The following is a 26,790-nucleotide window of genomic DNA, read 5'->3' on the forward strand; positions in this document are numbered from 1 at the left end:
GCAGCATGTGGGATCTTAGTTCCCCAACCAGGGATCGAACCCAGGCCCCCTGCATTGGGAGCACGGAGTCTTAACCACTGGGACTGCCAGGGTAGTCCCTGCTTGCTTGCTTTTAATCATGGATGGACATGGACATGCATCTAGAGCTACCAGTGGGCATACCTCTCCTCTCTTGCAGCAAATTACAAAAAATTATGGTGACCAAGTAAGCTAACAGGGCGGTGCTCTTTCTTTTTCCTCAAAAGAGTTGAATGTTGAGTTTTTTTTTTTTTTTCACTTTCAAGTACTTGTGTTTGACAAATAAAACCCACCATGTTAACTTGGCACAATGAAAAGTACATCCCAGTTCAATGCCCAGTAGAATGGAATTGGTCCTGATTCCATTCTTGACACTTCATTAAACTTTCTCTTTAATCATGTGCATTGATTATCCATATTCTAAGGAGCATTAAGTGTGTGTGTGTGTGTGTGTGTGTGGTCTAGCAAAAAGCAAAGGTAAAGGAAATTCTAGATACATGGAGAGGAAATCATTCTATTCCATCAGAACAATGCTAAGTGTGTTTAGAACTTAATGAAAATGGTCTTTGTAACCACCAGAACATAAGATAGGCAGCAGACATACAAAATTATGCTCAATTCTACTAGTGAGGCTGATTCTTGTCAGTTCATATTTTAGAAAAAGTCTGTGTGGTAAAATGTACATATAACAAAAGCCTAGGCAGATTTAATAATATAAAAATATTAACACAGTTAAAACTTGTTGATACAGGAAGTGCTACGGTCTGAATGTTCAACATATGGTCAAAATTCATATGTTGAAATCCTAAGCCCTAAAGTGATGAGATGGGGCCTTTGGGGTGATTAGGTCATGAGGCCAGAGCTCTCATGAATGGGCTTAGTGCTGTTATAAAAGAGACTTCATAGAGCTTCTTCCACCACATGGAGATACAGTGAGAAATCTGTGACCTGGAAGAGGGCCCTTTCCTGACCATGTTTATACCTTGATCTTGGACTTCCAGCTTCCAGAACTATGAGAAACACATTTCTGTTGTTTATAAGCCATGCAGTTTATGGTATTTTTGTTATAGCAGCCCGAATGGACTAAGACAGGAAGTAATGCCTCATACAAGAAATAAAATATTTTCTGTTAAAAATGACAAACCAGAGATTAAGTTAGTTATTTACAAGCAAGGAAATCACAAAAAAGAACAAGCAAGGGGATGCCAAAATGAACAGAAACCCATTATTTGGCCACAACTCACTTTTTGTTTAGTGGCTTAAAACAACAGAAATCTAGGGAATTCCCTGGTGGTCCAGTGGATAGGACTCCGTGCTTTTGCTGCCAAGGGCCCGGGTTTGATCCCTGGTCAGGGAACTAAGATACCACAAGCAGCGTGACCAAAAAGCAATAAAAACAACAACAACAACAACAACAACAAAAATCTATCATCGTACAGTTCTGGAGTTCAGAAGTCCAAAATGGGTATTACTGGGGCTAAAATTAAGATATCAGCTGGACTGCATCCCTTCTGGAGGGTCTAGGGGAGGATGAATTTCCTTGCCTATTCCAGCTTCTAGTGCCTGACTGCATTCCTAGGCCTGTGGCCCTTCCTGGCTTATGGCTTGAGGCTTGTGGCCTCTATCTTCAAAGCCAGCACAGTAGCATCTTCCAATCTTTTTCTCACTACTACCCCTGTATCTGTTGTCACATCTCTTTCTCTGACTCTTCTGCCTCCCTCTTTCCCTTGAAAGGACTCTTTTTTAAAAATTGTGGTAAAATATACATGACAGAATTCACTGTTTTAACCAACTTCAAGTATACAGTTCAGTAGCATTACTTACATTCACAATGTTGTGTGACCATCACCACTATCTATTTCCAGAACTTTTTCATCATCTCAAATAGAAACTCTGTGCCCAGTAAACAATAACTCTCCATTCCCCTCTTCCCCGGTCCTTGGTAACCTCTATTATACTTTCTGTCTCTATGAATTTACCTATCCTCGGTACCTCACATAAGTTGAATCATACAATATTTGTCTTTTTGTGTCTGGATTATTTCACATAGCAGAATGTTTTCAAGGTTCATCCATGTTGTAGCACGTATCAGAATTTCCTTCTGATTTAAGGCTGAATAATATTCCCTTGTATGTGTATATCACATTTTAAAAAATCCATTCATCTTGTTGATGGACACTTGGGTTGCTTCCACCTTTTGGCTATTGTGAATAGTGCTGCTATGAACATTGGTGTGTAAGTATCTGTTTGAGTCCCTGCTTTCAGTTCTCTTGGGGATATGCCTAGAGGTGGAATTGCTAGATAATATGGTAATTCTGTGTTTATTTTTTTTGAGGAACCAACATACTGCTTTCTGCACAGACTGCACCATTTTACATTCCCACCAACAGTGCACAAGTGTTGTAGTTCCTGCATAGTCTTGCCAACACTTCTTACTTTCCTTTGTTTGTTTGTTTGGTTTTTTTTGATAATAGCCATACCATTGGGTGTGAAGTGGTTTCTCATTGTGGTTTTGATTTGCATTTCCCTGCTGACTAGTGATGTTGAGCATCTTTTCATGTGCTTATTGGCCATTTGTATATCTTTTCTGGAGAAATTTGTATTCAAGTCCTTTGCCCATTTTTGCATTGTGTTGTTAGGTTTTTTTGTTCGTGAGTTATAAAAATTCTGTATATCCTGGATATTAATCCCTTATCAGATATATGATTTGCAAGTATCTTCTCCCATTCTGTGGATTGCCTTTTCACTCTCCTGATAGTGTGCTTTGATTCACTATCACTTTGATTCACACTAAAAGTTTTTAATTTTGATGAAGTCCAATTTATCTATGTTTTCTTTTGTTGCCTATGCTTTTGGTGTCATATCCAAGAAATCATTGCCAAATCCGGTGTCATGAAGGTTCCCCCCATGTCTTCTTCTAAGAGTTTTATAGTTTTAGCTCTTATGTTCAGGTCTTGGATCCATTTTGAGTTCATTTTAATATGTGGTATAAAGTAAGGGTGTAACTTCATTTTTATGCATATGGATATCCACTTTCCCCTGCACCGTTTGTTGAAAAGACTTTTCTTTCCCCCATTGAATAGGGTTGTCAGTGAAGCTCTTTAATTGAGTTAATGTATTGAATCATTATGTTGTACACCTGAAACTAATATTATGTTATATATCAATTTTTATCTGCTTAAAATCCATAAAACAAGAAAATATGCCTTAGTTGATGAATAGGATTCAGTTGCAAGATTATTAAACTTTACTAAAGACACATGAAAACTGTAAAACTATCAAAACCGTAAAAATGTCAACTTGCTCATATTTATACAAAATCTAACATTTATTGAGCTCTTACTGTGTGCGTAGCATTATTCAAAGGGATTTCATCTGTTAACTCAAATAAATCTCAAAGCAACAGCCCATCAGGAACAAGACAAGGATGCCTGTTTTTGCCACTTCTATTCAATCTAGTATTGGAACTTCACTGCATGGTAGGCATCAAACTAATGGTACACAAGGCAAAAGCTTCACTGACAACGCCATCTATAGTATTCCCTGACCTGATGTTTTCTACTCAATTTATGTGTTTATTTTCTTCAAAGCACTCATCCCCATACAAAATTGCCCTGCTTATTGACTTGCCTGCTTATTGCCAGTTTTCTCAAACTAGAGTGAAACAGGAATCTTGCCATGAACCACACTTGGGAAAATTCTGACCAAACAGCTGACATTTGTGTAGCATTAATTTAATGCCTACCATGCAGAGTTCTATGATTTCTGGGATGTCATTGTTAATATAGTTACTCGAAAATGCATTGGTCCTTCCCTCCCAGCTCTGAGCACAGATTGCTTTCCCACATGGATCATACTTAAACTCCACAATAGTCCTGGGTAGTCAGGGGGATTGGGTATCGTTATCCTGTTGTATAGAAGACGATGGAGGAAAGGTTAGTGAGTTACCTAAAGTGTCCCAATGATGGGGCCCGATCTCTTCACTCTTGCTCCAGGAACGTGTCTAGCAGATTCATCATCACACTTGGTTCTCCTCTATCAGCTCCTGTTTCTGGGGCTCAGAGTCCACACCCTTCTCTGATGTTCCACTAGAAGGGAGAGTAAGGGATAAGACAGCACATGGAATAGAGAAGAAAGTGAGAGGAAGGGAAAGCACATGAAATACAAGAGACAGGAGTGAGGATGTGCTTGCCTGTCCCCTCTCAGTTCACTGGAAGCTGTGTGGTGATACTTTGCCTCTTCCCCAGCTCCATCACACGGCGCTCACGCCACACAGCTGTGAAACCGTACATTTTACAAAGAGTAGGAAATGTCTTTAAATGGTTTGTTTACTCTGATACCAGTTCTGTTTGGAAAATTCATATGTATTCAAAGCAGTTCCATCTGCTGTTGACCCCAAGTCTACATCATTTTTATTCAGTCATCTCTTCGCTCATAAGTGTAGGTTGACTTGTCTACACGGTAGTGGGGCCCCTCCCCAAGAGCTGGGTGTTCACCCTCCATTAGCCTAACCCGTACAGGCTTCTCAGACTTTCTCACACCCCCTGTCTGTCATCCTCTGTCCACGACACTGGACACAGCTGTTTAGATCCCGCTCCTATGCCCCATCCTCTCTGTCACCTCCCTCCTGCCCTGCGCTGCCCTTCACCCACCCACCGCCCACTGCCATGGTGCTGCTGCCACCTGGTGTTTCATCGTGTGCAGTCCTCAGAGTATATGTTTCTATGGTCTTCTTTTACACCTACAGTTCTTCTCAGATAGAATTAAGAATCATTCAACACAGACGTTCACAGGCTGCCTTTGAAGGGAGGGTATTGCTTTTTTTTTTTTGCTTCTAACTGACCCATTTTTGTAGAGAAGTTTGATGATGGCGGTACGTTGGTGCCACCTGTTGACAGAAGCGTGAACTGCAGCTTGAGCATCGCGGAGCAGGAAGGTGGGAGGGAGGGGCTGTGGCCCACATCCACCCGTCAGGGCTTTCTGAAAGCCTAGGGTGGGGTGGGGTGGGGTTCGCCATGGTACAGGGATGTTGATGACCTCCAGACAGAAAGTGCAGCCTCCTTCTAAGTGGAAGAGAAAGCTCTACGTGAGTAGAGGTAAAATATTTTAATTTTTATTTTACTGGTCCATAAATTGACTGAAAAATTATTGAAACAATAAAAAATAGTGATATAGCCCCAGTTATAATTAGAAATTTAGACTATGACAAAAGCAGCATTACAAATCAGGGGAGATGTGATGGAGGATTAAGAAGTGGTATTGAGATAGCTAGATAACCATAAGATTAAAAAGGTAAAAAGGGATCCCTTTCTCTGTCACACAGCAGGATAGATTCCAAATGGTACTGAATGAAGTATAAAAGAAATATCCATACAAGTGTTGTATTAGAACATATAGGTGAATTCTATAATCTGGAAGCAGAGGAAACTTTCCTAAGTATAAATCAATATGCAGGAGCATTAAGGAAGAAGATTGACATATTTGACAACATAAAAATAACAATGACAACTCTGCATGGCAAAAACACACTAGCCAATAAAGACACTGGGAAAAATCATTTGCGGCTAACGTCTTTGAAAAAGCATTCATATCCCTCCAATATAAACGCTTGTCAATATAGAGGCATGAAAAAACAAAGTCCTATTGAAGTTAACAGAAAAAATATATATAAATTGTCTTTAGACGTATGAAAAAAGTCTCCAGCTTTCTTTAATTAAGAGAGATGCAGTTAGCACTACACTAAGGTACTGTTTCTTAAGTATTAGATTAGCAAAGATCCAGATTTTTGTCAACACAGTCAGTTGGTGAGGATGTGGAAAAACATGTCCTTTCACACCCTGCTCACAGGGATGCAAAATGGTATGATCACTGTAGTAGGCTTGATGGTCTCCATAAAGATAGTAGGTCCTAGCCCCTGGAACCTGTTAAATATTACCTTATATGGAAAAAGGGTGTTTGTAGATGTGATTAGATTAAGGATCTTAAAATGGGGAGATTATCCTAGATTTTCCAAATGGGCCCTAAATGCAAACCCAAGTGTCCTTATAAGAGAGGAGCAGAGGGAGAGTTGACACAGACAGAAGAGAAGGCAATGTGGCCAAGAACGCAGATGCTGGAGTGATAGAGCCACAAGCCAAGGAATGTTGGCAGCCAACAAAAGCTGGAAGAGGCAAGGAGGCTCCCCTATAGTCTCCGAAAGGAGTTAAGTTGGCTAACGCCTTGATTTTGGCCCATTGAAACTACTTTTGGACTTGTAGCCTCCAAAACTATGAAAGAATATGTCTGTTGTTTAATGACACCAAGTTTATTGTTATTTATTTACTTATTCATTTATTTTTGGCCATGCCGCATGCACGCACACAGCTTGCAGAATCTTAGTTCCCCTACCAAGGATTGAACCTGGGGCAACAGCAGTGAAAGCGCCGAACCCTAGCCACTGGACCGCCAGGGAACTCCCTGTGGTAATTTATTATAGTGGTCATTGGAAACTAATACAATTATTGTGGGGAATTTTATAATATGTAGCAATTTTTTATATGCCTTTACTTTTTGACTCACGAATCTTATTTCCAGGGATATCCTAAGGATATATTGGCAATGACACAAACGGTTTTAGATATAAATATAATAAAAATATAGATACAGATATTCATTCTGGCACTATGTGAATAGCAAAAGAATGAGAACAACCTAAATATTCATCGGTTGTGTGATGGAGGAATAAAGCATCAAACAATCACACAAAGGCGTACAGTACGTAAGGTGTAAAGAATGATGAAAATTTCCACATAGGGCTGTGGAGAGATCTCCAGAATATAATGTTTAGTGAAAAAGTCAATGTACATGAAGGTTTAAATGGCGTGGTACTATTTACTTATATTAAAAGTAGAAGGAAAGGACTTCTATTTTGGAGACCAGAAGGAGTAGATACACTTCTCCCTATTACTCCTGCAAGGTGCAGCTAAAATCTCTGGATATTATATGTAAAACAAATATAGGACTCTGAAAGGTGGAGAGAACAAAGGCAGACTGGCTTGGGACTTTGGGACCCAAGGTATGACATGCAGTGAATTCCCTTGGCTTTATTTTTGCCTCATATATCCCAGACGGGGTGCTGGAAGAGCAAGTGACCAAAAATGCCAACAGGAAAAGACAAGAAGAGCTCCAAGAAAAGCCTGCTGTATCTAGACACAGGACCAGAAAAAGGGGGAACCTAGCAAGAAAGAAAGCTTTTAGACAACAACTGCCCTAACATCACAGAGTGAAACAGCTGCGCCCTCACCATGGCAGCAAAGACGGAGTGGGAAATGTGGACTCCATGCCCACTTGATTGTAAACAGGTACCCCTCTCCACTCTTTGGGGTGGTATCAGAGAAGACCCCATGGGAAAGTGGGACTTTCATCCCCACCTGGTGGAGACGAACACCCACCTCACTGCCCTCCACAGTGTCGGGGGAGGCCACATGGAGAGCAGTAAGGAAGTGTCTTTCCCCACCTTCCAGGGTAGTGTCGGTGGAGGCCTGGTGGGGAGTGAAGTCCTACTTTAACCAAGCAGTACTAACAAGGCACCACTTCCCGTCCACTCCCATCCCTGCCCCATCCCCCATGTTAGTAAAGGCTAAGTGGGGAACCTGGATTTTTATCTTCTTTGCCATCTGTCTCTGTGCTTAGGAATGCATGCTTGGAGTCATTAACATCCATGGAGAGGATGCTGATACCTCACTAGCAAGTTTGTGGTGAGGACTAAATTCAGCCAACAATGTGAAGAACCTATTCATTGGCCCTGTTTTTAAAAAAGCTTCATAAATATTAGCTGTCCGTCCCCCACAAATCTGAGAACTCATGTAGCTCCTTTATCTGCCTCCCCTCAGCTAGGGCCCCTTAACCTGGATGCAGATCATAATCACCTTGGGAATCCTTCCCAAAACTCTCCCTCACCCAAAACTCTCTTGTTGGTGGAAATAGGACTTCTGTATCAAAGGCCATTCAAGTTATTCAGCTCTAATAACATGGGCATCAGAAAATGGATATGCTCATTTGGCACCAACGGTGTATGTCAGTATCTATTGCCCCTTCATTCCTCCAACACCAGCTATTACCATCCTATGTCTTTATTGTGAATCTGATTGATTGCTCATTTCCCCAGACCTGCCCTATAGGAAGGGTCATCTCAGATAGCTGGTCTGAAGAGGGAAGGTGTTTTGTTTTTGGTGAAAGGGGACATAGTATAGTGCCGGGCACACAGTTACGCCAGTAAAGCATGGCGATTGCTGGGTCTGTCTCTCCCTCTGCAGCTCCTCATGCCAGTGGCCTTGCTCACATCAGGTGTCTGAAGGACTCAGGTTCTGAGGATCTGTGTCCTGATGGCAGCTATAGCTTCTACTCCAGGTTCAAGGGCAGCAGTCCTCAGGAGACCCCAACGTTTCACATCTTTAGTTGGTTATGCTGCCTGACTCAAGTGAGTTCATAGATCTGATAAAAGCATGTTGTGGAATAGTTCCTATGAGGTTCACAAACTAGCCTAAAAGTAGAGAAGCTACTTTGATCTCATCATGGAAGAAGTTGTTTAGCAGGTGGAATTTCATTCCATCAGCAGCTACATGCTTTGCAGTAGCCCTCGAGGCCCATCTCAGAGAAGCCTTTTTTTTTTTTCTTTTTGGCTGAAAAACAATGAATTGTCCAGTTGAGGAAGGAACTTACTTGGTCTTAAACAAGCATTTGCAATAAATATACCAAATTGTTTTTACTGTACAAATAATAATCATCACTTCCCATGTATCTCTCAGATGAGTGTGGAAATATGCAGTTGTTAGCTCTTCTAGCAATTTGAGATTGTAATATAGATCGTTCTCTGCTGACCACGTTTTTTTTCCTATTATATAATGAAATATTTTAAAGAGGCAGAAAATTTCCAAGTGTTCGTTTATTTATTTATTTTTGGCGGCACCACGCGACACGCAGGATCTTAGTTCCCTGACTAGGGATCGAACCCATGCCCCCTGCAGTAGAGGCGCGGAGTCTTAACCACTGGAGTGCCAGGGAAGTCCAAGTGTTAGTTTAAAATCTCCGTTATTAGAACTTAATATTTAAAAAATAATTATTATCCTAGAGTTTATTATAATGATACTCGGCCTCATTCTCTAAAAGAACCAGTTACTCTTAAATATCATTATGATTATTTTTCTAGGATGTAATATTTTTATTTCTGTACTTCAGGTAGAAATGGACATCAGCTTTCCCTAAATATTTGGATATATTTCATTGCAAATGATTATTTCTATTTTGGTTGTCTGTAGTGTGGACCAATTTGATAATATAGAGTGTGGACCTGCTAATACTATGAGAGCATAATTGTGAGAATCTTTCAACTGATTAATTGCATCAGAGAATTATGAATATACAAATATATTTCAAATACTTTTTGAGGTATGGTTAACATACAATATACTGTACTTACTTAAAGTATATGCTTTAATGTTTTGATATATGTATGCACCTGTGAATCCAATACTACAGTCCAGATAATGAACATATCCATCAACTTAAAAAGCTTCCTAGTGCTCCTTTGTAATCTTCCCATCTAACTCTCTCTTGCCTCTCTCTCTACATCACCCTACCCCATTCTCAGATAACTAGTGATCTTCTGTCATTATAGATTCGTTTTCTTTTCCTATAATTTTATATGAATGGAATCATACAATGTATTTTTTTTGTCTGTCTTCTTTCCTTCAACCTAATTATTTCTGGATTTATCCATTTGTTGCATGTACAAATAGTTCCTTCTTTTTAATGTTGACTAATATTCCATTATATGGATATACCACAATTTGTTTTATCCATTTATCTGTTAATGGGTATTTGGGTGGTTTCCAATTTGGGGCTCTTGTAAATAAAGCTGTTACGAACCTTTGTATACTAGTCTTTGCATAGACATAGACTTTCTTCCTCTAGGATAAATACTTAGGAGTGCAATGGCTGGATCATGTGATAGATGTGAGGTTAACATTATAAGAAACCGCCAAATTGTTTTCCGAAGTGGTTGCACCATTTTTTCATTGCCAACAGCAGTGTTTGAGAGTTGCATCCTCCACAACCGTGCCAAGACTTTATATGGTCAGTCTTTTAAATTTTGGCCTTTCTCAGAGAGGTGCGGTGGTATCTCATAGTTTACATTTACATTTCCCTAATGACTTTGAATATTTGAGAAAAGATGATTAGCATCTTTTCATGTACTTATTTGACATTTGTCTATCTACTTTGCTGGAGCATCTATTCAAATATTTTGTCCATTTATTTGTTAGAGTATCTGTTTTCTTCTTATTTACCTTTGTGAAATTTTTATATTCTGGATACAAGACCTTTATCAGATACATGATTTGCAAATATTTTCTCCCAATGAGTGGCTTGTCTTTTAATTCTCTCAACAGTGTCTTTGGAATAGCAGAAATGTTTAACTTTGAGAAGTCCAATTTATTGGTTTGTTCACTTATGGATTGTAGTTTTGGTTTTGCATCTATGGAATCTTCCCCTGACCCAAGGTCACAAGGATTTTCTCCCGTGTTTTATTCTAGAAGTTTTACATTTTATAGTTAGGTCTGTGATCCATTTTGAGTTGACTTCTGTATATGGTGCAATACATGGATCAAAGTTTATATTTGTGCATGTGGCTATCCATTTGTCCCAGCCCCGTCTGTTGAAAAGACTATCTTTTCTCCACTGAATTGCCATTACGACTTTTGTCAAAAATCAGTTGTCTGAGTCCAGAAATGGACTGCTTATTCTATTCCATTGATCTACTTGTCTTCCTTGATGCCAGTAAGTACCACACTGTCTTGATTACTGAAGGTTCATAATGATTCTTGAAGTCAGGTAGTTTTGATCCTCTAGCTTTGTTCTTTTTCAGAGTTGTTTTTCATAGTCTAGGGCCTTTGCATTTCAACATGAATTTTAGAATCAGCCTGTCAATTTCTTTTTTGTTTGTTTGTTTCTGCACACCCTGTGGCATGCGGGATCTCAGTTGCCCCATCAGGGATCGAACCTGCGCTCTCGGTAGTGGAAGTGTGGAGTCTTAACCGCTGGACTGCCAGGGAAGTCCCGAGCCTGTCAATTTCTTAAAAAAACAATATCTGCTAGGATTTTTATTAGGATTGCACTGAATCTATAGATCAGTTAGAAGAGAATCTACATCTTTACAACATTGAGTCTTCTGACATATGAAGATGGTATGTTTCTCCATTTATTTAGATCTTCTTTAATTTCTGTCAGCAATGTTTTGTAGTGTTCAATGTATAGACCTTTCACATATATGCAGAGATTATTCCTAAGTATTTCATACTTTTTAGTGCTATCATGAATGATAGTATTTTTAAATTGCAATTTACATGTGTTTACTTTTCACTAAACTGTTCAGTGGCCAAATGTCAAAAAGTAGCCATTGAGGAATTTTTTGGTTGAAAGCTTAGGCTACTTACTCTAGGTTGAAAATGATTCTTTTTTTTTTTTTTAAAGATTTGATTGATTGATTGATTGCTATGTTGGGTCTTCGTTTCTGCGCTAGGGCTTTCTCCAGTTGTGGCAAGCGGGGGCCACTCTTCATCGCGGTGTGCGGGCCTCTCACTATCGCGGCCTCTCTTGTTGCGGAGCACAGGCTCCAGACGCGCAGGCTCAGTAGTTGTGGCTCATGGGCCTAGTTGCTCCGCGGCATGTGGGATCCTCCCAGACCAGGGCTCGAACCCGTGTCCCCTACATTAGCAGGCAGATTCTCAACCACTGCGCCACCAGGGAAGCCCTGAAAATGATTCTTGATGTATAACATGCATATGCTTATATTTCCATATCAGCTTTTAGAGGTTATTGGCAATGTACTGAAACTAGGGAGGAAAATGTCCCAGAGACAATTCTACAGTTCATCTCTCACTAGAATAGCTTAGTACCTTTCAACTCTATATGCATATGTGTGTTTAGAATTGAATCTGTTGAACTGTTGTATATTCCTTTCTCACCCACCCCCCAGCTATTCACCGCAATGAATTACTGGGATCTTGAGTGGGGAGAGGAGAAGAAGAGAGCATGTATGTATATGGGTATGTATGCATGTATGTGTACATTGCTAAAGCTGCCAGGGATCTTTATTGTCAGTAATACTTTAGGTTAATTACTGTGTGTTATGTCAGTCCTGCTCAGTTCCTAGCACATATTAGGAGCCAAACCAGGGTGGTGGTTGTTTGCTTTTCCCCAGCTTTCCTTGGCCAGCATCGTTACCATAGTGACTCCATGACTGCTGTGGGATTTGGTGCAGACTGGGCATCCATTTAGGGATCTTGCCTGAATCACTTGTTACTATGGTATTGGTCAAGTGTTGTTTTTCCAATTTTGTTATTCCTTCTAGATTTATTCATTGGCTTTCGACTGTGTGGCAGACCTTTTCCTTCTCCCTATGATTTATTTATTTATGCATTTATTCAAGTATTTATATCAGTATGAGTCATAGATTCCTATTTTGCTCAGAGGGTTTATTATTATTGTGTATTTTGATGCTCAAATTGTCCCAGAATTGGCCTGTCTTATCCCCTTCAACTTGGATTTTGTGTCCATTTGATGTCTCCTTAGGATTCTTTGAACATGTACTTTGCTCTCTGAGCCTGAGTATCTCCTAATCTGTAGAAAGGAAGTAATGATGCCCACAGAGCATTGCTTTGAGAATTTGAAGATAAAAAATAACAACCTACAGCATGTGGCATCTAGTAGGTCCTTAGCAATGTTAGTTCCCATTCCAAATTTGCAACCTTCATTCTGTTTAGTGTGATGCCTCTGACATTACCATGATAGCATGACCTCCAGAGAGAATACTTGGACATGTAACACAAGCAGGGATAAGTGCACATGTCCATGACGTGTGAGCCTCAGTGTCACTGCTGTGTGTGCAGAGGGGGCTGTGTGATGGAGCTGGGGAATAGGAAAAGCACCACTGCACAGCTTCCAGTGAACTGAGAGGGGGCAGGCAGAACATCCTCACCTCTTCCCCGGTGTTTCATGTGCCTTCCCGTCATCTCACTTTCCTCTCTATTCCATGTGCTGTCTTATCTCCTTACAGTGGAACATCAGAGAAGGGTGTGGACTCTGAGCCCCAGGAGCATGAGCTGATAGAGAAGAACCAAGTGTGTTGTCGAGTCTGCTAGACAGGTTCCTGGAGCAAGAGTGAGGAGATCGGGCCCCATCGTTGGGACACTTTAGGTAAGTCACTACCCTTTCACATGCCTCGTCTGTACAGCAGGCTAACAGTACACAATGCTCCTGACCACCCAGGAGCGTCATAGGGTTTGTGTATGTTGAGCTCAGTAGGAATTGCCAAGTAGTTTTCAAAGTGGTTTTTTCAGGCTATATTCCCTATCCTCACCAACACTTGATATTTTCCATCTTTCTCATTTTTATTGTTCAGGTGAGCATGCTGTAGTATCTCATTGTGGTTTTCATTGTAATTTCTCTGAAGTCTTAAGTGTCATGTATGTAAAAAAGGCCTCCTTGTTTTTTTTAACCTTCCAACTATTTGCTTAAGAAATTGCATCTTTTGTCCTGTGGAGTTTGCGTTCTTGATTCTGCTGATTGTATCCTTATTGTGTTGTTTATGTTCTTCTGCCTTCCTCCCCTATTTCTGTAACAGTGATGATTAGATTTAGAGGCTTGATCCAGTTCACATTTTTTGGCAAGAATGCTCCAGATGAGGTGTTGTACTACTTTTAGCCTTACACCAGGAGGCTCATTCTGTCTGGCTGTCTCTTCTGACACTAAATTGATCACTGGGTTCAGGTGTTGTCAACCTGATCTATCCATTATTAAATTTCCCCATCTGCTTTTTACCTCATTTTTTTTGCGGCCTCCCAAAATAGTTGCCTAGATCTGCTTGTCATCAAAGTTTGTAAAAAGGTGATGTTCTAATAATGTAATTTCTTTTGCATTTATTAGCCAGAATTCTACTGTAAAAGGAACCTCCCCCCATCAACAGTTAGGTTATGCGGAGGTATAGTTTGCACAGGAAGGGAAGGATGAATGTTTTTAATTCTTTTGCAGTATTTCTACTTTTTAAAAGAATGAGAGTCATTTCCCTGGGATCCTCCAAAGGTGAGCAGTGAGTTGGTTTTATTTGTGTTTTGCTTTTCTTTTAGAATGTTATCATGACTCATAGACATTTGTATATTTGTCCATTGTAGTCATTATTTAACTTGATGTCAAATTGTTCTATCTTTGGCCAGTGGGAGACCCTTCAAGCTGGTTTATGAGTCCTTTTGACGTGCTTTCTGGTATGAGAGTGCGGTCTAGACACATGTGGTACAATTCCTTCTTTGGAGCTGGAATCAGCCATTTCTCCAAAGGAGTCTGGTCTCTTTCAGTGGGATATGTGTTTAGAGGATTCAGTCTGGGGACTAGAGTCATTCATTGCTACTTGATTGGTCAGAGATGTTACGTCCTGAGAAACCCATTGTAACTTGAAAATGCATTTAATACACCAAACCTACCAAATCTACCAAATCTAACCTACATTAAACATGCTCAGAGCACTTATATTAGCCTACAGTTGGGCAAAATCATCAAACACAAAGCCTATTTTATAATAAAGTGTTGAGTATCTCAAGTAATTTATTGAATACTGAACTGGAGGTGAAAAGCAAAATGGTTGTATGGGTACAGGATGGTTGGAAGGGTATCGGTTGTTTACCCTAGTGATCTTGTGACTGACCAGGAGCTGTGGCTCGATGCTGCCGCCCAGCATTACAAGAGAGTATCATATCGCATATCACTAGCCTGGGGAAAGATCAAAATTCAAAATTTGAAATATGGTTTCTACTGAATACACATGATGCTGTCTCACATCCTTTGGTTTCAACTTGAAGGACTCCCTTTAGCATTTCTTATAAGGTAGGTCTAATTATGATGAACTCCCTCAGCTTTTGTATATCTGGGAAGGTCTTTATTTCTCCTTCATTTTTGAAGGAAAGTTTTTTCAGATAAAGTATTCTTGTTTGGGATTTTTTTTTTTCTTTCAGCACTTTGAATATATCATCCTACTCCCTTCTGGTCTTCTGAGAAATCCACTTATAGTTTTTGGTACGTGGTCATCCACTTTCTCTTGCTTCTATCAAGATTCTCTCATTGTCTCAACTTTTGACAGTTTGATTATAATGCCTGTTTGTGTTCATCCTAGTTAAAGTCATTTGAGCTTCTTGAAGCTGGATGTCCATTTGTGAAATCTGTGGCCATTATTTCTTCAAATAAACTCTCTGTCCCCTTTTCTCTGTCTCCTCCTTCTTGGAATCCTGTAATGTATATATTGATCTTCTTGTTGGTGTACTGTAAGTCCCTTAAGCTTTCTTCACTTTTCTTCATTCTTTTTTCTTTTTGTTCCTCTGACTCCATAATTTCAAATGACCTATCTTCACATTTGCTGATTCTTTCTTCTGCTTGATCAAATATTCTGTTGAACCCCTCTAACGAAATTTTCAATTCAATTATTATATTCTTCAGCTGCAGAATTTGTTTGGTTCTTTTTTATAATTTCTATCTCTGTTGATATTCTCATTTTGTGCATGCTCATTTTCCTGATTTTATTTGGTTGTCTTAGATGATTATTTTGAATTCGTCAGATAATTTGTAGATCTTCATTTCTTTATGATTGGTTTCTTGAGATTTATTTTGTTCCTTTGATTGGGCCAAGTTTCCCTGTTTCTCTGTATGCCTTATTACTATTTTCTGGGATTTGTGCATTTGAAAAAGCAGTCTTCTCTCTCAGTCTTTATGGACTGGTTTTATACAGGGTAAGATCGTCTCCACTCAGCCTGGCTAGAGATTCTCGGGGCCTTGCAACCCTGTTTTGATGATGCATCTTCTCTGGACTTGTTCATGTAATTTCCTAATTTGAGAGATTTGCTGGGCTTTTTTTTTTTTGAGTTTGTAATGTCTTTCTCCCTCTGGTGTCTGTCTGTGGTACTGCAGGTTCTCTGGTTGGACAATAGGCTGCAGCGCTCTCATTCGTTCTCAGTAGCCCCCAGGCATCCAAGGTATACTGGTTCCCTGTCAGTGCCTCCGGTCAGGTGAGACAGCAACTAGTCCCTTGGGAAGCCGCTGAAGAGCCAGAATATTTGATGTATGAATCACTCTACTTTTCCTCCTGACAGATAGGCTGCAAATTGGGCTTGGCTAACTGTGTGGTTAAACCAATGAACCTGGTTTCAGTTCAAGGGGCTTTATTTGGGAGAGAACAGAAGGAAGCATGTTGTGAAACTACTTTCATCTCATGACCTTAACTAGAATCCTGGGAAGTGGAGACATTGTCTGACTGCTAAATGTAAGATTTATTTGAGAGACATGCTTGCCCCTCTCCTAGGCATCTGTAATGTCCCTGAAGCTGCCCAATTGGGACTGTCATGTGGTAGATTCATGAACTACTTCTGGCACTATGCTATTACCTAATTCCCTTGGCTTAAGGATGTTCCTCACTCTGATGCTGAGCCACTTTCCTGTGGAAAGGGCTAGGGATATTTATTTATTCTTATATTTTTTTTCACTTCCAAAATCAAGACACTTTTGATACAGATAAAAAATGGATAAAGCAGGAGAGGGAAAAATCATTAGAAACCCTAAAAAGTCTATTACTCATGGATAAGCACTGTTATCATTTGAATATTTATTTTCAGAAATTTTATTATGCAAATATAACTGCATATTTAAAGAATAGTTATGAGATGATATCCTAGTTACAGTTTTGTAAGCTGCTGTTTTTGACAAACATGATATTATGAAGGTCATTATAAGTCCACACAATAAAAATGGCAGTAGAAACACTAATGTTCAATTTAGGTATGATAAGAATGATTAATATTTATTGCCGACTTCCTCAGTGCCCAACACTGTTGTAAAGGCTAAACTTATACCTACTTGTTTCATCCTCACTATAACCTATGAGGAGACTTTAAACAGAAGGGGACACTGAGGCACAGCAAGGGCAGGACTAGCAAGTGCTGAGGCTTAGATTTGAACACAGGCTTGTGGCTCTTGAGCCCTTCATCTAACCAGTGTACATTACTGCCTTTCAGATGATAAGATCTTCAACCCTACTTTCAATCAGGGTAAAGCAAAATGAAACACAGTAAGATACCATGCTTTTTTCCTAGTTAACTAAGCAGAGATTTAAATACTGATAATAATTAGTGTGGTTTGGAATATGGGGACCTGTGACCTGTCCTACCAGTAGGGGCTCCCCCAACATCTTGTCTCCCTTCCTGTGCCCCTGGATGTTCCTTTTCTAAAGTTGAGTGGCTTTCTTGTAGGTTTCCTGTAGGGCTGAGAATGCTTAAATTTCTCTGCATTTTATTATTTTATATAAGTGAAAGAATGTGTATTGTGGGGTGTTTATTACAGTAAAAAATAAATAACATAAAGCATTTTTATACTAAAATTAATTAACATAAAAAGGAAATAAAATATCCTCAAACATACCACCAAAAGAAAAGCCCTGCTAAGGTTTTCATCTGTATTACATTCTTTCAGAAATTTTCTTATGCTGGTACTTATACATTTACACATGCATGCCTGGATTTACATATTTATGTACAAAAGATAAGCTCTCATCCTACATATGGTTTTGTGACCTGCTCATCTTCTATCAGCATACCTCCAAGGGTCAGTGATTGTGATTAAAAATCAGTCCATACCATAGGGATAGTAGAAATGCTCATACCCAATAAAGATAGAGACAAAGAAATAAAAATGACTAAAATGCATTATAACCAAGTGTTTTTTAGGCATTGACTCATTTATGCTCACAGGTGTATTATGAATTAGATATGGTGTTTCATAGATGAAAAGCTGAGGGACAGAGACATAAGGACTTGGCTCAGGACAGCATAGTTTGGGAACAGAGCATTTTGGGTTTGTACCCAGCTCCTCATGCTCCAGAACCTGGGAAACTGTCAAAGATTTGTTGTTATGTGAAAGGAGCAGTCTATACAAGCATACATATGTTAGATGGTCATTAAAAGTAATAGTATTCATATATTAATATATTTATATAAAATATCTGGACTTAGGGACAAAAAGGTAGCTTGTGACCTTGGTGAGAACACGTTCATTGCAATCATGGAGACAGAAGCTACTGCGCAGTGAGATAAGGAGACAGTGGGAAATGGAATGTTAACAGGGAATGCAGAAAACTCTTTCTGGAACTTTGATGAGGGAACAAAGAGAGAGCTTTTAAAAAAATCAATTCTTTGAAACTTCAGCAACTTTAAGAGTTAATGTGAAGGAGCCAGCTCATCTCAGAAATAACCCCTGAATTTGCCCATACATGCATTTCTCTTTCTACCCTCTCATTTGAACCATAGAGTTAATAAGGCACTTTCAGTGGAATAGTATGGGCTCTAAAGCTCAATATATATTTAGTTATTAGTGAATGGAAGAATGGATAATTGTGTGTCAAAGAAATGTTAGTAACCCTCGGAATTTTGCCTCTCAGGGTGACAGCAGATGGCTGCAGTCCTGGTGTGATGTGGCTGGATGATGCATGATCTGAGGACCCCTGCACTGGTGAATGTGGGGTGAGTCCCAAATTTTCCTATAAACATATTAACGTACAGAGCAGTCCAGGAGCAGCAGTTAGGCAAACACCACACCTCGCTGCTCTGGTGCCACCTCTCACTGAGCTCATCAGGTGAGTCAAAGGCAAACCTGTCTTCCCAGCGTGGGGAACCGGATTAGGATCAGCACACAGGTATGATGTGGAACAGCTCTTAGGAGCTTCTGTAACACCAGAGAATGAAGAGAACCTACTATCTCAAACTCTTCAAGTCAACATATGTCAGAGAGATATTTGCTCCCTTCCTCTAGATGTATGTAATCTCTGTAGGAGAAACAGAGAGAAATGACTTTTCATAATGCCTGTCTTAGCCCCGAGGCTCAGGCAGCCCCTACTTCTGTGCCCCAACACTTAAAGGGCACTGAAGTCCCACCACATGCCATATACTCTGGACAGGTTTCCTCATTCACCCCTCCGGACAGCTCTGTGACACAGGTATCATGAGTCCCACGTCACAGATGCCCAAGCTCAGGCTGACAGAGCCTAGGTCATCTGGCCACATAAGTGGCAGGATGGGATGAGGTTCTATCCCTCGCCCTCCCTAGAGGACACAGAGCAGCCTCCCTTTTAGAAGATGGGCTTCCAGGGCTGGAGAAGTGGTTGATCACACTCCCTGCTATTGTGGCCCCATGGGTACTCACTCACCAAACCCTCAGGGTGAGGAAGATGACAGAGGAGATGAAACTCTGCCCCTTGTGCCAAGAGACCTGGGTGTCTGGGCCACATCCATTGGCTGATCCCTGAAGTGGGGAGTAGGGCTCAGACAGAAGCTCAGGTGTTGCCACTGAGACAGGTGATCTGGAGGGAAGGAAAGTGATATGTAAGGAAGTGCTTTAAGAAATTGTATTTTTTTTATTAGAGTATAATTGCTTTACAGTGTTGTGTTACTTCTGCTGTACAGTGAAGTGAATCAGCTATATGTATACCTATATCCCCTCCCTCTTGGACCTCCCTCCCAGCGACCCCCCCATCCCCCCCCATCTAGGTCATCACAGAGCACTGAGCTGAGCTTCCTGTGCTTTATAGCATGTTCGTAATAGCATGTTCCTGCTAGCTATGTATTTCACGCATGGTAGTATATATATGTCAATCCTAATCTCCCAATTCGTCCCACCATCCCCTTCCCCCACTGTGTCCACATGTCCGTTTTCTATGTCTACGTCTCTATTCCTGCCCTGCAAATAGGTTCATCTGTACCATTTTTCTAGATTCCACATATATGTGTTAATATACATATTTGTTTTTCTCTTTCTGGCTTACTTCACTCTGTATGACACACTCTAGATCCATCCACATCTCTACAAATGACCCAGTTTCATTCCTTTGTGTGGCTGAGTAATATTGCATTGTATATATGTGCCACACCTTCTTTACCCATTCATCTGTCGTTGGACATTTAGGTTGCTTCCATGTCCTGTCTATTGTAAATAGTGCTGCAATGAACATTGAGATACATGTGTCCTTTTGAATTATGGTTTTCTCAGGGTATATGCCCAGTAGTGGGATTGTTGGGTCATATGGTAGTCCTATTTTTAGTTTTTTAAGGAACCTCCAAACTGTTCTCCATAGTGGCTGTATCAATTTACATTCCCACCAACGGTGCAAGAGGGTTCCCTTTCCTCCACACCTTCTCCAGCATTTATTGTTTGTAGATTTTTTTGATGATGGCCATTCTGACTGGTGTGAGGTGATACCACATTGTAGTTTTGATTTGCATTTCTCTAATAATTTGTGATGTTGAGCATCTTTTCATGTGCCTCTTGGCCATCTGTATGTCTCCTTTGGAGAAATGTCTATTTAGGCCTTCTGCCCATTTTTTAATTGGGTTGTTTGTTTTTTTGATATTGAGCTGCATGAGCTGCTTGTAAATTTTGGAGATTAATCCTTTGTCCATTGCTTCCTTTGCAAATATTTTCTCCCATTCTGGGGGTTGTCTTTTTGTCTTGTTTATGGTTTCCTTTGCTGTGCAAAAGCTTTTAAGTTTCATTAGGTCCCGTTTGTTTATTTTTGCTTTTATTTTCATTACTCTAGGAGGTGGGTCAAAAAAGACCTTGCTGTGGTTTACGTCAAAGAGTGTTTTTCCTATGTTTTCCTCTAAGAGTTTTATAGTGTCCGGTCTTACATTTAGGTCTTTAGACGATTTTGAGTTTATTTTTGTGTATGGTGTCAGGGAGTGTTCTAATTTCATTCTTTTACATGTAGCTGTCCAGTTTTCCCAGCACCACTTATTAAAGAGGCTGTCTTTTCTCCACTGTATGTTCTTGCCTCCTTTGTCATAAATTAGGTGACCATATGTGCGTGGGTTTATCTCTGGGCTTTTTATCCTGTACCACTGATCTATATTTCTGTTTTTGTGACAGTACCACACTGTCTTGATTACTGTAGCTTTGTAGTATAATTTGAAGTCCGGGAGCCTGATTCTACCAGCTCTGTTTTTCTTTCTCAAGATTGCTTTGGATGTTTTGGGTCTTTTGTGTTTGCATACAAATTGTAAATTTTTTTGTTCTAATTCTATGAGGAATGTCATTGGTAATTTGATAGGGATTGCATTGAATCTGTAGATTGCTTTGAGTAGTACCGTCATTTTCACAATACTCATTCTTCCAATCCAAGAACATGGTATATTTTTCCATCTGTTTATGTCATCCTTGATTTCTTTCATCCATGTCTTCTAGTTTTCTGCATACAGGTCTTTTGTCTCCTTTGGTCAGTTTATTCCTAGGTATTTTATTCTTGTTGTTGTGATGGTAAATGGGATTGTTTCCTTAATTTCTCTTTCTGATTTTTCATTGTTAGTGTATAAGAATGTAAGAGATTTCTGTGCATTAATTTTGTATCCTGCAACTTTACCAGATTCATTGATTAGTTCTAGTAGTTTTCTGGTGGCATCTTTAGGATTTTCTATCTATAGTATCATGTCATCTGCAAACAGTGACAGTTTTACTTCTTCTTTTCCAATTTGTATTCCTTTTATTTCTTTTTCTTCTCTGATTGCCGTGGCTAGGACATCCAAAACTATGTTGAATAAGAGTGGTGAGTGGATATCCTTGTCTTGTTCCTGATCTTAGTGGAAATGCTTTCAGTTTTTCACCATTGAGGAAGATGTTGGCTGTGGGTTTGTCATATATGGCCTTTATTATGTTGAGGTAGGTTCCCTCTATGCCCATTTTCTGGAGAGGTTTTATCATAAATGGGTGTTGAATTTTGTCAGAAGCTTTTTCTGCATCTATTGAGATAATCATATGGTTTTTATTACTTAATTTGTTAATATGGTGTATCACACTGATTGATTTGCATATATTGAAGAATCCTTGCATTCCTGGGATAAATCCCACTTGATCATGGTGTATGGTTCTTTCAATGTGTTGTTGGATTCTGTTTGCTGGTATTTTGTTGAGGATTTTTGCATCTATGTTCATCAGTGATATTGGTCTGTAATTTTCTTTTTTTGTGATATCTTTGTCTGGTTTTGGTATCAGGGTGATGGTGGCCTTGTAGAACGAATTTGGGAGTGTTCCTCCCTCTGCAATTTTTTGGAAGAGTTTGAGAAGGTTAGGTGTTAGCTCTTCTCTAAATGTTTGATAGAATTTGCCTGTGAAGCCATCTGGTCCTGGACTTTTGTTTGTTGGAAGATTTTTAATTACAGTTTCAATTTCATACTTGTGATGGGTCTGTTTATATTTTCTAATTCTTCCTGGTTCAGTCTTGGAAAATTGTACCTTTCCAAGAATTTGTCCATTTCTTCAAGGTTGTCCATTTTATTGGCATGTAGTTGTTTGTAGTAGTCTCTTATAATCCTTTGTATTTCTGTGGCGTCAGTTGTAACTTCTCCATTTTCATTTCTAATTTTATTGATTTGCATTCTCTCCCTTTTTTTCTCGAGTCTGGCTAAAGGTTTATCAATTTTGTTTATCTATCTTCTCAAAGAACCAGCTTTTAGTTTTATTGATCTTTGCTATTGTCTTCTTTGTCTCTATTTCATTTATTTCTGCACTGTGATATGTTAGGAAAGTGTGATATGAAGGAAGATGTTATGTAAGGAGGTGCTTTAAGAAATTGTACTTTATATTCATGTCCTTTAATCCTAACAACTATTCAAGTTATCCATTATTATGACCATTATTCAGACCAGAGTATTGACTGTAGTGGATTTTAATTAATCAGGGATACAATTTTTTTATCTCCTGATCAGCAGCTAATTCTGGAATTAAAGTTTTTTCTATTTTGCCTTGAAGCCCATAGAGAAGTATAAATGGTTTGTTAGCCTTTAGTCATATAGTTATGGACATTTAGATTGCTTCCTATATTTTACCTTTTTTCTTTTCTATTTCATGCAATGCTGCAGCAAATATCCTCTTACCAGCTTACTTTTGTCCATGTGAAAAAATTTCCCTGCAATGCTAAACATCTTCCCTGGGACTTCACTTTTTTTTTGGGGGGGCGGATTTTTGTTGTTGTTGTTGATGTGGACCATTTTTAAAGTCTTTATTGAATTTGTTACAATATTACTTCTGTTTTATGTTTTGGTTGTTTGGCTGCAAGCCATGTGGGATCTTAGCTCCCTGACCAGGGATCGAACCCACACTCCCTGCATTGGAAGGCGAAGTCTTAACCACTGGACTGCCAGGGAAGTCCCCCTGTGGCTTATTTCAGTAGTTTAAATTCCCTCATAAAGCATTGGGGCATTCTCGTTTCTTACCCACCTCTAAACTGTTGTCCATAATATTTAAATTTATTTCTAACAGCGTTCTGTATCCTGGACTTGTACTGAAGTTGCTTCTCTGCCTCCACACACAGAGCCAGTTTTCAAGTTTTTATTTGTGATTTTTTTTGTTGATTTTTATTCGTTTTTTTCTATATTTGTCAGATGATAGGTGATAAAAGGATATTTAAATGCTTTCATTTGCATTCCTTAAATTATTGGTGAGTTAGAACATATTTTCTTGTGATTATTGGCCATTTCTTCATCTGTGAACTGTTTAGAGATCGTTTTGGTATTTTGTTGTAGGAGCTCTACATGCATTCACTGATCCATGGATTCGTGATTTCAATGCATTTTTACTGGGTGAATATTATTTGCCAGACACTCCAGCGAAAAGCCATGGCCCAGATCTCTTTTTGAGACCTAGATGCTTATATTTACTGAAAGTGTCCACTTGGAGAAAGAAAAGTATTAGTATCCATCCATACATGCATGACTTGTCAAGGAAAGCATACTCAGTTCAAAACACTTATCCCAAAGCCTTGCATGGCCACAAAGTAAAAATGAGGAGAGCACTGCCTCAGGATTAGGATTTCTGTGATCTCTACACTTATGGCAATAGTCTTAGAAATTACATAATATTTCTGAGTTTGCCTTTTCTAATTTATAAAATGGAAGCATTTATAGCTATATGAGACAGTTGTTCCGAGGAGCAAAAGAACAAAATATATCAGGTGTCATACACAGCATATGGTACACAGGGCACTCAATAGATGTTAGTTCCTCTCCTATCCCATACCCATTCTTCCTTGATAGGAGATTCCCTTGACGTAATCCAAATAGCATGACTGACCAGGGGGGAAGGGTGGAGGGAAGGGATAGTTAGGGAGTTTGGGATTGACAAATAGCATGACTGTATGATGATAATTGGAAGTGTTAAGCAGAAGGGAAATGTATAAGTTTCCATTATGTATTAACTTCTGTGTCCTATCTCTTTGCTGGAGTAACTTGTCAGTTAGTGTAGGAAGAAGGTAAACAATCACTGGATCAGCTCCATAGGGTTTGAACAAGAAACCATCAAAACCATTACCCCATTTCACTTTATTCATATACTTTCGCATTCCACTTTTTATCTTCTGTGTTAATTTTTCAAGAATAGTACGTGCAACATAACCCAAAAAGAGGAGGCTTTACAAAGGAACAATGCAATAGGACACTGGGGCCAGGCACATCATCCAGCTTTGGGTAAGTCATTTCCCTTGTGCTCGTTGTTTTTTGGATAAAATCTCTCAGATATAGAGGTAAATGAGATCCCATTTAGGAAAGAGCCTTTCCATTTAAGACTGTAGTTGGGAAGGAAGAAGCAGTGATTTCCAAGTAATAACTTTCCAGTCTTCACTACAGCTCTTATCACACTCTGTATCAGATGAACTCAATAAGTCCTTGTACTATTTCATAATTGAATGACCATTTATGCAAGGTCATAGGATGGTTGGAACTTAAAACTTGCAAAAAGCAGGACTCTTGACCTCAGGAAACCATGGAGAACTCAGCTTTCCTGAATGTGTGCTACTTTTTAATCTCATATACTTCCCACAACATTCCTGGTAGGTAGAGAATATGATTTCTACACCATTTTGTAGCTGGTGAAATGACGATGGACAGAGATTAGGTAACCTGGCTGGGGGTCATCCTGCTACTAAGAGGAAAAGCAGAGACCAGCACCTTACATGTCCAAACACAGACTGCATGATGCTCAGCCACACATCACACCAAAGTCAAGTAAATTTTGCTTTCCTGCTGACCTGTGTCACCTTTATAATCTGTATCTTCATTTCTGATTCCAGGATGCTAGGTCTGCCTGTATTTTTACAGGTCAGCAAACCTGATTCGACCTCAATTTCCTACTCTGTAAAAACAGGGGAGTGTGAAAAGAACACAAGGAAAATTTTGGAGGTGATGGGTATGTTTAGAATGTTGGTTGTAGTGATTGTATTATGGGTGTATGCATACGTCCAAATTCAAGAAGACGTATACATTGAACATTTGTAATTTTTTGATATATCAATTATACCTCAATAAAGCTAAAACAAACAAACAAGGGAGTATGTTTGAACCGTTATTTTGAAAGCAGAGTCCTCAGACAACCTATGTCATAAGGAATATGCACTCTCTAATAGAGGGACAGTTGTCATGCTGAGGATTAATACTTGAAGGAGCAGGCCCCAAATACATACAGACTGCAAGTGCACAGACTCTTTAATGCACATTGACAAATCAACCCGGAAAGACGTACTGACTGATGTCCCCACCAGCAATATCAGAATGTGTAGGCTTCCCCACATGCTCACCCACTGGAAATCCTCAATAGTGTATTGTTATACTTTCCGACGTGATAAGTGGAAAATCTGTTGTCATCATATTTAACTAGATACCAAAGTTATTTAAAATAAAAGCTTTTCTCCTATACAAAAGACTCTGTTAATCATAATTGTCATTATTTTTTTTAATGCAAATGGGTCTAGTTACCTAGGCAGCCTAACAATGAGCGACAGCCGCATAAGCCTGCAGGTTCTCCTAATGCTACTGCCTGCTTGTAAGCTCCAGTGTGTGTGTGTGTGTGTATGTATGTGTGTGGACTCTGGGGGCTCCTAATGACAGTGTGTATGCCTAGAAGGTAAAAAATATCTCTGTTATATATGTTGAATTCAAGTTTAGAGAGGTGCCAAGTCTATACTTTCTTAAATCTTTCCAAATGGCACAAGAGCTAGACCACAACATGCTTCTGAGCAGACAGTAGTCCCGTTCCCCCAGGTGGAAGGCAAGCCTGTCTGTGAACTCACCTGCTCAGGTCAGGGATGGATCCCTCCAGGACATAAGGTGTGGCAGTCTGCCTAAATGCGCTTCTGAACACTGACGTTGAGGGCTCCCATCTTGCAGCCGTCAGTTGCAGAGTCCTGAGAAGCCGCATCCTCTCAGCCACCCACCACCATGGGTTCAATCATCTGCATGAGGAGCTCTACACTTGGAGATAAAAGTCTGTGAATTCCCAGCACATTTTTGACAAATCCTGCATCCATCTATCCATCCACTCATACAGTTAACAGGCATTAAGATCAAACTCCACACCATCCCTTTGGTTAAGTTTTAGGCTTCTCCAGATGGAAACTAGGAAGTAAAATGTGGAAAGACTGGTGCGGTAAATTCAGATGTTAAATCTAAAAAGAGATGGCTCCTTCCCATTAAGATTTCAACCTGCTCAAGTCCCTTATAATTGATGATTTGAAAACATAATTTAATGCCTCAAACCCCTCTTCACATCTCTAGTTACTGTCCTCTTTACATAGATTCTTCCCTTTGTACCAAAGTTCTACAAAGAATTCTTGATACTCAACTCACATCTCCCTGCATCTGCCCTCTGACTCAGACTTCATCCCTTATCTAA

General features: G+C 39.6%; 1 long non-coding RNA gene across 1 annotated transcript; it reads left to right on the forward strand.

The window, feature by feature from the left end:
- The first annotated feature begins 11,046 nt into the window (after window positions 1-11,046).
- Window positions 11,047-25,959, forward strand: LOC309622293. Its single transcript, XR_014240680.1, has 3 exons — window positions 11,047-13,251; window positions 18,524-18,605; window positions 24,500-25,959. It is a non-coding gene; the product is annotated as an uncharacterized lncRNA (long non-coding RNA).
- The last annotated feature ends 831 nt before the right edge of the window (window positions 25,960-26,790 follow it).

Source organism: Balaenoptera borealis (genome assembly GCF_965194805.1).
Source record: "Balaenoptera borealis genome assembly, contig: HAP1_SCAFFOLD_2026, whole genome shotgun sequence".
Taxonomy (NCBI): domain Eukaryota; kingdom Metazoa; phylum Chordata; class Mammalia; order Artiodactyla; family Balaenopteridae; genus Balaenoptera; species Balaenoptera borealis.